Source organism: Jaculus jaculus, chromosome 16 (genome assembly GCF_020740685.1).
Source record: "Jaculus jaculus isolate mJacJac1 chromosome 16, mJacJac1.mat.Y.cur, whole genome shotgun sequence".
NCBI classification, from domain to species: Eukaryota; Metazoa; Chordata; class Mammalia; order Rodentia; family Dipodidae; genus Jaculus; species Jaculus jaculus.
The window spans coordinates 25,720,870-25,733,768 of record NC_059117.1 but is presented as its reverse complement, the minus strand read 5'-3'; the positions used below and the strand labels follow the sequence as shown (position 1 = coordinate 25,733,768).

At 39.8% G+C, this 12,899-nt stretch overlaps 1 protein-coding gene and 1 non-coding gene across 3 annotated transcripts in view; one reads left to right on the top strand and one right to left on the bottom strand.

Moving 5' to 3' along the window:
* Znf277 (zinc finger protein 277) overlaps nucleotides 1–12,899 on the bottom strand; it is a 135,043-nt gene that overhangs the window by 73,349 nt on the left and 48,795 nt on the right. The gene's annotated exons all lie outside the window — the stretch shown is intronic.
* On the top strand, nucleotides 6,046–6,149 carry LOC123455392. Its single transcript, XR_006633881.1, has one exon. It is a non-coding gene; the product is annotated as a U6 spliceosomal RNA (small nuclear RNA).

Here is a 12,899-nt window from a genome sequence, read left to right as displayed (position 1 = left end):
GACCTGGGTTTGATTCCCCAGAACCCATGTAAAAGCCAGATGCACAAGGTGGTGCATGCGTATGGAGTCCGCCTGCAGTAGCTAGAGGCCCTGGAGTGTCTCTTCTCTTTTTATATGCCCCTCTCTCTTTCTCTAAAACAAACAAATAAAATATTAAAATACACAAGTACTTCAGAAGTACTACTAATGTAATTTCTGTAATCCCACTAAGCAGCACAAGGCATCAGGAAACACTACCTAACAAATAGCAAAAGAGTAAGCATGTTTATATTCTCCTCCTGGAATTTGATTGTCAGTTTTTGTTTGCCTGTAGAAAACAAGCATGCAGTAATAACTATGAGTAACTGCAGGACTAATTACTGGGTGCTTCCTATCTGTAAATTACCAGTAAAGTGCTTTAGGCCATTTTCTCAACCCTGCCATCTAATTAGATAATACTGTTATTCTCTTATTTTCCAGATGAGAGCATTGAGACCTGAAAAGTCAAAATAAACATTAGGTGTGGGACTACACTCCTATAACCCCAGCAACTGGAAGTCGAGGCAGAAGAATCAGGAGTTCAAGGTCATGATCAGTTACAGAGCTTTGAGGACAGCCTGGGGTACATAGGACCCTGCCTCAAAGACACAAGTTAAAAATAATCTCATAAGTATAAATAAGTTCAGTCTAAATTCAAATACTACATTATTCTGCTCCTAGTAACAAAAAATTCTTCCAACTTTAAGTGTAACGTGTATTTCCAACAGCATTTTGGATTTCTATGTATTTATAATGTACTCTGAATTCATATGTACTTCACCAGTGTCCTGATACCACCTTCACCAGCAGTTTTTGCCTAATGCTCGGTATCCAGATTTTCAACATCATTGCATTTATCTGTTCCAAGATTTCACTATAAACTCTCTATTCTCCTGTGGTTCATTTTTCTTCCCCTTTATATGTCTAAGGTCCAGTCTTCTTTCTTTTTCAAGTTAGTCCCAAGAGAACGGATGGAAAGATTCACACATACTGGAACAAAATTGCTTGTCACTGCAAAGGCACAAGAGCAACACAATGAATATGCAAAGCTGATGTATGAGAAGCTTGTGGCTTGGGAAGTATTAAATTATATTTGGGATTTGGAGTTATTATGGATTTCAGAAAAACAAAAGTTCAATTGAACATTTTTTTAACAAGATTTTCTTTTCCTTTTTGATTCTCCAGCCATTTAGCATCTTGCTCAAAATGGTAACAGCATGTATCCTGTGAAACAGGTGGCTTACCTACTTGTTCCTTTTTCCTCCTTTCATATCATTGATCCTGGAAGGTACAGTGAGCCCTGGCATGTACACGGGACTGACCTATTCTGCCATGACTAACCCCACCGCAGTGTGTCATTTTGTGCCTGAAGCTGTTAATTACTTGACGTTGCACAGCATTAATTCCATCAAGGAGATTCCACTTTGATCTCTATTTTTTAACTGGGAGACCTGAGCAGCCCTTTGAGCTGGGTGACTACTACTGCATGGGGGAGAGAGGGTTTGGATCTGAGTAGTTTGGCTGATGTAAGAGTTCTTGTAACCTTATGCATTACACTAAGAAAACATTTTTTTCTGGTAAGAAGTTTTATTTATTTGCATATTTTTGTGGGGCATGTGCATGTGTGTTCAGGTGTATGCTCCTGCATTGTGAGTGTGCACACTTGTGGAGGCCAGGTGACAACTTAAAAGCGCTGTCACCCAGGCAACATCCACCATTTCTTGAAACAGGGTCTCTCACTGGCCTGAAATGAGTTCTAAGTAGGCTGCAGTGGTTAGCTAGTGAGCCTCAGGGATCCACCTGTCTCTGCATTCTCAGTGCTGGTGCGTGTGTGCGCGCCTGTGCGCACACGGCAGAGCCTTTTGCTGTGTAAAGCCAGACCCACAATTTTTGGGTCTCACTCTGGCTTTTTGACATGTGTTCTGGAGATGGAATGGGTCTTCATGCTTGGGAGGCAAGCACTTTACAATGAGCTGTCTCCCAAGCCCTTTGTTATTTAGCTTTTGGCGTTATTATCTATTCATACTTTTTGTTAGTTCTTAAGTTAGCATACAAAGTAATGGGTTTCATTATGGCATTTCACACATATATGTCATTTTACTTTGTTCATATTCATCTTCTTCCCTCATTCCTCCCCCATGTCCCTCTTACTCCGTTTTTTGATTTTAAACTGAGAAGAGAATAGATTATTAGCAGGGAAGTCTCAAGATAGGGGAGACCACTTGGGAGGCTACTGCAAATAGCTAAGTACAAGGGCATGTCTTAGGCAGTGACATTAGAAGCTGTGAGAAGAGAAGAGAGGGTACAAACACTAACCTAACAGTTCTTATTTAATGACTGGCATTAAGAGGGAAGGAAAAAGAAAATAGGGAGCATCCCATGTTTTGGTTCGGGAAGCTCTAGGAATGGGAGCCAGTCAACAATTTACAATTCCAGGTTGGACCAGCAAGTAAGGGGAGGGATGGGTCATGAATACGATCTCCTGGGAAGTTCACCCTTCCTCTATGGTTGGTGGACACAGGAAGCAAACACGGGTGTTTCATGTAATGCACATAACCATTCTGTTTGCCAGGTTCTTTTCTTTCAGGTTCTGGGCTTGGTATGCTCCATCTCTCCATGACCCAAATGAGCAAGTATCTCTGTTAAAATTAATTATCAATACATATAATTCTACCACTATGTTAATCTGCAAACTCAAGGTCAAGGACTTAGTTATAAAAATAACATACATTGTATGGACTACAGTGTCTGGATCAAAGCTGGTATTTGACAAATGTTTGTTAAATGAAGACATGAAAGAACAAATTATGGACCAGGGATTCTTTCAACCCAAGTTCTAACGTTAAGTTTCTAGGAAAGTCCTATTTTAGTGAGCACCTGTGCCTGTCCTTAATGGAACTTTTTCTGCTTGGAATCAAGCATAGTCTAGCTATATTTACAGCTAGATCTTTATTTAGTGCTACGGGCTTTAGTGTAACAGGCTCAGTGGCAACTAATACATAATGATGCAAAAGTTACAATGAATAAATTCTAAGATAACATTGTACATTAAGTGTAATAAAGATATGTTACCTTTTTTGTGTGTTTTTTTGAAACATGGTCTCCCTGTATAGCTCAGGCTGGGCTCAAACTTTTGCTCTAGCCTGGGGTACGTTACATTTTATTAGGTTTACTTTTCATCTTTGCAGGATTCTGCACAGAAAACAAAGAACAACTGGCGTTCAGAAAGCAGAGACACCACACCATCGGAGGGTAGATTGACTCTCCACAGACACTGAGTGTCGGATGGGCGTTCCTAAGTCTGTGTGAACGCCATCACGGTAGGGTTATCTTTTCTTTTTCGTGTTGGGGATCGAACTCAAGGCTTTGTGAATCACAGAGTTTTAAAAAATTATTGGTGTCCTGGGCTGGAGAGATGGCTTAGTAGACATACCTCCCTCTATCTAGTTCTAGTGGTCCCAGGCAGTAGATACACATTTCCTAACATGGTAAAAAGAAGTACGTAACCCAATGCTTCACAGACTTCAAACTCTAAAGGGCAGAAGGAAGTGGATCTCACACAGCGCCTTTCAGCAGAGAGGCAATATTGTGCTTTTGGGCTCACTTCGCGCAAATTCAAAATCATCCACAAGGAATTACGTGTTCTACTTCTCTCTTGAAGAGCGCTCTGTTCAAATAAGCAAGCAAAATACCATCCCAAGGAAGCTGAGGTCTGCCGAGCCTCTATGCTGACCGGTAGCGGTTTACAGACTCTACCTGAAACAAGGTCCTCAAAATGTCAAACTATTATTCTAGGACGATGATGCTTGGAGTTCAGCATGCACAGGAGTCACCTGGTAATGTTGTTAACGCAGATTCTGGTTTGGTAGGCATGGTAGCCATGGAAATGTGCCATTCAAATCTCCTGCTGCTATGAAACCAGAGAAACGCACATACTCTGGAATGCCATTTGCACTGATGCAACAGGGAGCCTTGAATCCATGACCAGTGATTCATACTGGACATACATAAGAAAACCCCTAAACTAAGAAATAAAACAAGAGACAAGAGACAACCAGATATACTTTTTTTTTTTTTTGGTTTTTTGAGGTAGGGTTTCACTCTGGTCCAGGCTGACCTGGAATTAACTCTGTAGTCTCAGGGTGGCCTTGAACTCACGGCAATCCTCCTACCTCTGCCTCCCGAGTGCTGGGATTAAAGGCGTGCGCCACTACGCCTGGCCAGATATACTTTTAAGTCCTGATTATATTGCTGAAATTCAAAATCCTTTGCATTCCCTTGATCACTCTGAAATTTCTGTAGCCGATAATAAGAAACAAAGGAAAAAACATAATATTTTTGATATAGATAAAAAGACTATTGAAGAAATTTATATTAATAGCCTCAGTTTTCTGACATGAGTTATGCTCCATTCATACTAACTACAGGCTTAAAGAACTGCATAAAATATTAAGGAGTATCATTACAGAGAATTTAACTGAGATACAAGATAAAGCAGCTTATTAATAAAGCTACTATAATTAATTTTCTGTTACTTATTAATTACTGTAACAGTAAAGCCATTAACATGTCCAATCTTTCTAGAAATACCCACATACTTCCTTTTCTTTAATATTTTTATTTATTTGACAGAGAGAGAAGAGAGGGAGGGAGAAGGGGAGGAAAAGAGAGACTAGGCATGCCAGGGCTTCCTGCCACTGCAAAGGAACACCAAACACACACAACACATAGGAAACTAAATTGTACACTGTATTCATTTCTTAGACACTGTGATGGCTAATTAACACTGTTAACTTTATTGGATTAAGAAATGCTTTGCAGCCTGACGTTGTAGTGCATGCCTTTAATCCCAGCACTCAGGAAGCAGAGGTAGGAGGATCACCATGAGGCCAGCCTAAGACTACACAGTGAATTCCAGGTCTGCCTGGGCTAGGGAGCAAGCCTCTATCTCGAAAACCATCCCCCACACCCCCCAAAAAAGAAATGGCTTGGGTAGTGAGGCAGACCTTTGGGATGTCTGTGAGAATGTTTCCAGAGAGGATTAAATTCACCCTGTAGGTGGGTGGCACCATCCCATGGGCAGAGTTTATAAAAAGGAAAAAGGCAGAGGTGAGTGCCATTGTTCTGTCTGTTCTACCGGATCCGCAAGGATGTGAGCAAACACCTCACGCTCCCATTGCCAGGGACCTTCCCTGCACTCTCAGTGGGAAGCAGAATAAATCTTCCTCCTCCTGGTCAGGCAGATGGTCACAACAATTAGAAAAGTAACTAACACAGTGACAGATCATGTGCATTTCTGGTTTACACATGATATCTGCTTAATTCACTCTATAAAGAGGAACTAGTTGTATTTATTTAGTAATGCAATAGTAACAATAGTGTAAGAGACAGCTGTAAGAAATATTAGGAACGGGACTGGAGAGATGGCTTAGCAGTTAAGTTAATTGCTTGAGAAGCCTGAGGACCCACGTTTGATTCCCCAGGACCCACATAAGCCAGATGTATATGCATTGGAGTCCCTTTGCAGTGGCTGGAGGCCTTGGCACACCCATTGTCTCTCTTTCTTTTTCAAATAAATAATTTTTTAAAAAAGAAATGTTTTCTACACCTGGAATACTTACTGTCAATGGGAGAGTTAGACTCCAAAAGGACATGTGTTAAATCTTTTTTTTAACATAAAGGGTATTTCCTATTGTTTCTACACTATACTCTTGAAAATACTCCGAACATTTAAGTTAAGGTGACCAGTTCTTACTTTGGCAGGGCCAGGAACAGCGATGCTGGGGCTCTAAGTGAAATTTAAGGCTAGATATGTACACTTCATTTGAATAAGTTTATGGGGGCTGGGGAGATGGCTCAGCAGTTAAAGGTGCTTGATCCTGAAGCACATGCATCTGGAGTTTGTTTAGTGGCAAAGGCCCTAGCATGCCCATATTCCCTCGCTCTGTCTCATGCTCTCTCTCCCTGTCATTATTGCTCTCTTTCGCTGTTTGCATATAAATAAAATATTTTAAAAAACAAGCTTATGTGCTTGCTTTGGCAGCACATATACTAAAATTGGAAGGATACAGAGAAAATTAGCATGGCCCCTGCGCAAGGACATGCAAATTTGTGAAGTGTTTCATTTCTTTTTCATTTTAATATTTTATTTATTTGAGACAGAGAGAGAGAGAGAGAGGGAGGGAGGGAGGGGGGAAAGCAGCAGATAGAGAATGGGCACTAGGGCCTCCAGCCACTACAAATGAACTCCAGATGCCTGTACCACCTTGTGCATCTGTCTTCTGTGGGTCCTAGGGACTCAAACCTAGGTCCTTTTGCTTCACAGGCAAGCACTTTAACCACTAAGCCATCTCTCCAGCTCACGTTCCATATTTAAAACAACAACAGGGCTGGGGAGATGGCTTAGTGGTTAAGCGCTTGCCTGTAAAGCCTAAGGACCACAGTTCTAGGCTCAATTCTCCAGGACCCACGTAAGCCAGATGCACAAGGTGGCACATGCATCTGGAGTTCATTTGCAATGGCTGCAGGCCCTGGCATGCCCATTCTCTAACTGTCTGCCTTTTTGTCTCTGTGTCTGTTGCTCTCAAATAAATAAAAATAAACAAACAAAAATTTAAAACAAACAGGCAAGTTTATGGGTACTAACAGACTTTATTCCCCCCACCCCCTTTCAGGTCCCCTTTTTTGACAGTCTCATGTAACTCAGGCTGACCTCAAATTCACTATGTAGGTAAGACTAGCCTTGACCTCCTGATTCTTCTGCTTCTATCTACAAAGTACTGGCGTTACAGGTGAGTCACCACCCTGATTTTTAAAAAAACATTAAATTAGAATTCCCCTTTATGGGCAGAACGCAGAATGACTTTTCAGTGGAAATAAACAAAAAAGGTATTAAAATTTTAACCTTAATGGTACATTTAATTAATCAGAAAAACATTGCCAACAGCATTGAAATGCTAGTGCAACAAGAGACACTGACAAACAGGCTGCTTTCTGGCAAGAATGGGTAACTACTCTTACTGTTCGTCTCTGCAAGTAAAAAGATGGAAAGGACAAGAAGATGATTGTGACTCAGGAAGACCCGACTGCTTCATTGGCTTGCCTTACTTAGGTGTCATAAATCAGCACAGCCCTGGTGGAAACTTCACAATGCATCCACCGAGGTTAAGTTTAACATAGTTTAATTGACTTAATTTGACAGGGAACTATATTAGAATTACTAGTCCAGTTAGCAATTTAATGAAATGGGTTGGCAGTCAGAAAACTGTAAATTATCTACTGATGCTTCCTATTAATTATAATTAGTGTTTGTGATAGAATCATAGATTTCTGGTGACACTAATATATTTATATTTGAAAAATTAAATCACTAAGTCATATTTTTATTTTTGTGCATGATGTTTTGATTCATTAATATGAATAACTTGTTATACAATAATGGTGTTTACAAAACAGATAAAGACTGACATTTAGGCACAAAAAACCCACATTAATAAATAACAGACTTTCAAAAGTGCTACACATTACTTATTTGAATTCTATATTTAAAATTTTGTATCAGGGGCTGGAGAGATGGCTTAGTGGTTAAGGCACTTGCCTGTGAAGCCTAAGGACCCAGGTTTGATTCTCCAGGTCCCACGTAAGGCAGACACTCATGGTAGCTCATGCATCTGGAGTTGATTTGCAGTGGCTATAAGTGCTGGTGCACCCATTTTCTCCCTCTCTCTCTAATAAATAAATAAAAATAAAAGTTTTAAAAATTGTATCAGAACACCTGAATTTCTCAAACCTTTGCAGTAAAATATCTCTCTTTCTAAAATGTATGGTTTCTTGAAAAAAAAAGTTTTTGTTTTCTACCAAATGGGAAGTGAAACCCTCGCACCCCCCCCCTCCCAGGCAGGGTTTCAATCTAGCTGAGACTGATCTGGAGTTCACTATGTAGTCTCAGGGTGGCCTTGAACTCACAGTGATCCACCTACTTCTGCCTCCCAAGTACTGGGATTAAAGGTGTGCGTCACCTCCACTGGCTCTGTTTTTAAAATTTTTTTTTTAGGGTGTGTCAACTATAAAAATACTTTTCTCTGGCTTATGTCTTAAACACACTAATAATTTAGAGTTAAGTGGTAATTTCAAATCACTATCTATGTGGAATGGATTTTTCATCTAGAGAAAATCCACAGGAAAAAAATATATCTGATCTTCCAGCAAATAATCTTTGCCATCTTAAATAGCAAATACTGAATTGTAAACTTAAGAAACTATGCCATTTTTTAAAAATCTTTTGAGATTAAAGTTAGCAATTAGTAATGTAGTCTAAGTTCTTTAGAAGATAGCTTGTTGTTAATACAGTGAAACTAGAATGTGATAGTATTTACTTAAAAAATTCAGCCAGGTGTGGTGGCGCATTCCTTTGGGGAGGCAGAGGTAGGAGGACTGCTGTGAACTTGAGGCCACCCTGAGACTACACAGTCAATTCCAGTTCAGCCTGAGCTAGAGTGAGACCCTACCTCACCCCCCCAAGAAAAAAGCACTGGTCATTCTACTACCCCAATGATTTTAATTGTTGAAATAGCAAAAAAAAACCCTCCTGATAACAGCCTTGTCCATAATGAAAGAACTTTATTATAATAAGGCTCTAAAGGATTTGAGGATAATAAATTCTCTTTGTCCCAGTATTATGAAATAAAAGCTTTATTTAAATTAGGCAAAGCCTTAGCTGATATTCACTGTATGGCCACAATTTCATGAACTCATTTTTCCTAGAAACTTCCTCTTCCTACCCATATTCAGGTGAAAGGCCAGATGCTAAGAAGCAAAGAGAAGGGCTGGAGAGATGGCTTAGTGGTTAAGGCACTTGTCTGCAAAGCCAAAGAACCCAGGTTCCATTCCCCAGGACCCACGTAAGCCAGATGCACAAAGTGGTGCCTGTGTTTGGGTTAGTTTGCAGCGGTCAAAGGCCCTGGCATGCCCACTTTTTTTTCTCATTCTCAAATAAACAAATAAATATAATTTTTTTTAAAAGAAAAAAAAGAAGAAGCAAAGGGAAAATTAGAACTGGCCTGTAGGAGCCCACATTCTTCCTATCAAGGAGGCTGGCGACGTTCATGCACATATGTAGCATAACCTAGCTTGTCAAAAGCTCCACCTTTGCGAAGAACGAAGAACAGAATGAGCTTGTTCAGCAAGAGGAACACCAAATTATGGGATTTGCTTCCTGAGTTCCATCTCCAGTCAGCCTGAAAGGCAGGTGGTTTGGTCTTATCATAGGCATTTACAAAATTCTTGCCTTCAAGTTACTTGGTTTGGATTGCTTTTTATGAAGATAGGGTTATTAGTAGTCTGTTAAAGCTTCTGCCAGACAGCTGAAAGTCACTCATGTTTACGACGTTAAAAATCTATATCCGGGATGGAAGGCCTAAGGACCAAGGTTCAATTCCCCAGGACCCACATAAGCCAGATGCATAAGGTAGCACATGCGTCTAGAGTTCATTTGGAGTGGCTGGAGGCCCTGGTGGGCCCATTCTCTCTCTCTTTCTCATAAGCAAATAAATAAAAAATATGAAAAAAACCAATATTCCTTTGCTGGGCATGATGGCTCACACCTGCAATCCCAGCAATTGGGAGAATGAGATAGGAGGAGCAACACACATTCAAGCAACCTGGGCTAGAGTGAGGCTCTTACTCAAAAAATAGAAGTAAAAAAATATGTCTGTATACATATATATGCATTTCTCAAATTTGTTTCCCTGAAGTTTAGTACCATAAGAACTAGCCCCCTGATACATAATCTTCCATATGTTGAGTATCACAAAGCCTATCTCCATAGCAACATAATCTTCTGCAAATATCTGACAATATCAGAAAGAAAAGCTGACTTCAAAGATGAAAGATGAGGGAGAAAAATAATGCTGGACATCCTGACAAGACACAACAGACCTCATCCCTGCAGATTCACAGTACCACCTTTCCTATAATTTATAGGCAGTTATAAAAATGCAATGAAAAGTGATCTGATTCTCATCTCTGAAAGAATCAGGTTAGCCTAAATGGCACATGATTCACATTACTTATGTGACAACAAGCAATGAATTTTGCCTGCAGTTAATCTTACTAGCATTGACTTCACTGGTGAGGTTTAAATACACTAAATATGACACTCTAATGAACACCTTTACATATTTTTACTTTCAGGCAGTCACAGATTCTCAGCCCTGATGGTCCTTAGTGAATTAGCTCTGGAGTTTTCAAAACACATTGATGTTTTCTATATAGAAATCCTGATATAATTTCTCTAGAGTGGCTAGAATGTGTTTTATGCGAGACTACTGTTCTAATAAAAATCTGTTATGACAATCCTGTGACTTTGTAAGTCAATATAAGTATAAACAGATAAACATTTCATGGATAATAGTAAAAAATTGTTTCTTGATTAGGGAAAAACGTCATGTTCTCTATAAATTTAGGAAAGGAGATATCTATTTTGTGGTGAACAAAGTCTTATTCTATAGATAGCCAACTGAAAAAAGAGAAATATTTAATAAAATGTAGAGATTAATTCTTATTGACATTGGTCTTTTAGCATGAGTTGGCCTGTATACACTGGGTACATTGAACAGTTATGCCACACAGAAGTTGTGTTATTAGTTCATATGTATTTTTTTTTTTTTGTAGCACAATAATTGTTTGAAGCAACCTGGGCCAAGTTTTCTTATTAAAAGCAAACCATGGGCTTGAGAGATGGCTTAGCAGTAAAGGTGCTTGCCTGCAGAAACCCAAGGACCCATGTTCAACCTGCCGGATCCCACATAAGCCAGACACACAAGGTAACCAAGCATGCAAGGTCACATGTGCACACAAGATGGCACATACGTATGAAGGTTGATTGCAGTAGCTGGGGGGCCCTGTTGCATGGCTGTTCTCTCTCTCATAAAAAAATACACACACACACACACACACACACACACACACACACACGCACACACACACACAGAAAACCTTAGTAACACAGAGAAGCTTTTAACAAAATAGGACTCTAGAAAATTCTTCCTTTAAACAAGGTGGAAATTTCAGAACTGCTATGCTCCCCACTGCAAGGCCAGTGAAGACAGCCAAGAGAACGATGAATAAGCTCTAAAGGACACTTCTTTACTGTGTTTAAAATATAAACAATGGCTGGTCAAATACTGAATCTTGATAAACTTATCTTCACTAAAAACCAGTGTTTCCGAAGACACAGATTTTGAAGGAGAAAGCATGAACCCCAAAAGCCAAGGGTGTGGTATGGATTTTATCACACTATTCATTTTAGCAGAATTGCTCTGACCATAAAGTTCCACTAAATTTGAGTATTCTTCCTTTTAACCCATTTCCCTCATAAGATCTGTAATGTTACGGAGTGATATTTCAGGAATGCACACACAATGTTAGAGGCCAAACACTTGGATATTCGAGGTATTTTTAAGGTGGGATGTCTGGGAGAGGCAAGGGAATCTACTGGTCACTTCTGATAGCACAGCTCTGCCTCTAGATGGACAAACCATCTGGGCTAGTATATCCCACATGTTCACAAAGTGTTTCTAGAAAGTACAGCACAGCTTTTAGTGAGAAGAATCTAGAATCGGAACCTAAATGAGAGAAAACCTTGTCCAAGAAGCTTTCATCTACTGAGCTATGCTTCTTACGGAAGTGCTGGGACAGGACTTGTATATGCTAATGGCCATGATGTCAAATAACTGGCTGCCTCCATGGGAGCTGCATTAAGTTGCAACCAAGCCATCAGGGAGGCTTTGTTTCTCTCCGTGTAGTTCCGGTTCTTCTCTGCAAAAACAATGATGGGACAGACAGCGCTTGGGCTATTAAAACATGCTTTGTGACTAATTTTATTGCAATGACTTCTTACACTTTCTCCAAATCCAGACATATAACTCTTCAGTGAGATAAAAAATATTAACTGGATGAAGGTATAATTTATCTCAAGATTTCCAGGGTATGAAATTTGGTGAGTTGATATTTGAAAACCACGATTATATCAAAGATATGCAGGGGTTTTTTGCATGTGCATGTGTGTTGCATATGCACATGTGTGTGCAGGTATGCGCGCACATGTACCTGGTGTATGTGGGGGACAGAGGAAAACGTCAGGTGCAGTTTCCTTTGGAAACCTGGATTAAGACAAAATGTAACAGCAGCTGCTACTTTAAATTGAGTGGCAGTTAGTTAAGCTCAATTAGCTATTTATACAAACCAAACAAAGACTGCACTATCTTTAAAACAATGAAGACTAGGGGCTACAGAAATGTCTCGGTGGGTCAAAGTACTTGCTACTCAAGCAAGAGGTCCCGAAAGGGCTTTCATTAGATCCCCAGCACCTATGTTTAAAAAAAAAAAAAAAAAGCTGGGCATAGCCACACATGCCTCTAACCACAATCCTGTGGGGAGCAGAGACTGGGTAATCACCGGGGCTGTCAGCCAGTCTGACTGCAAACAGCAGCTCCAGGTTCAGTGAGAGACTCCGACTCAAGGAAAAAAAGCTTGGCTGGGGAAGGATACTCAGTGTTCTTCTATGGCTTCCGTGTGTGTCTATGAGGCACATGCATCTGCACACACATGTGCATACACCACACAACTCACCAACACGTGCAAAAAAAAAATTAAAAAAATAAATAAAAATGAGCAAGCAAAGGAAAGATGATGTGTACTGGTAAAATATCAGCAAACATGGCTTTGTTACTCTGATCTAAGGGTATTAGCTATGATTAAAAAAACAAAAAACTTTCTACTTTAGACTTTAGTTTGGGAATGTAAGTTAAAAAGTTTATGAATAATTTTTTATGAATAATTTTTGTACTTCTTAGGGTTATAAGCCAAAGAATTCAAAATTT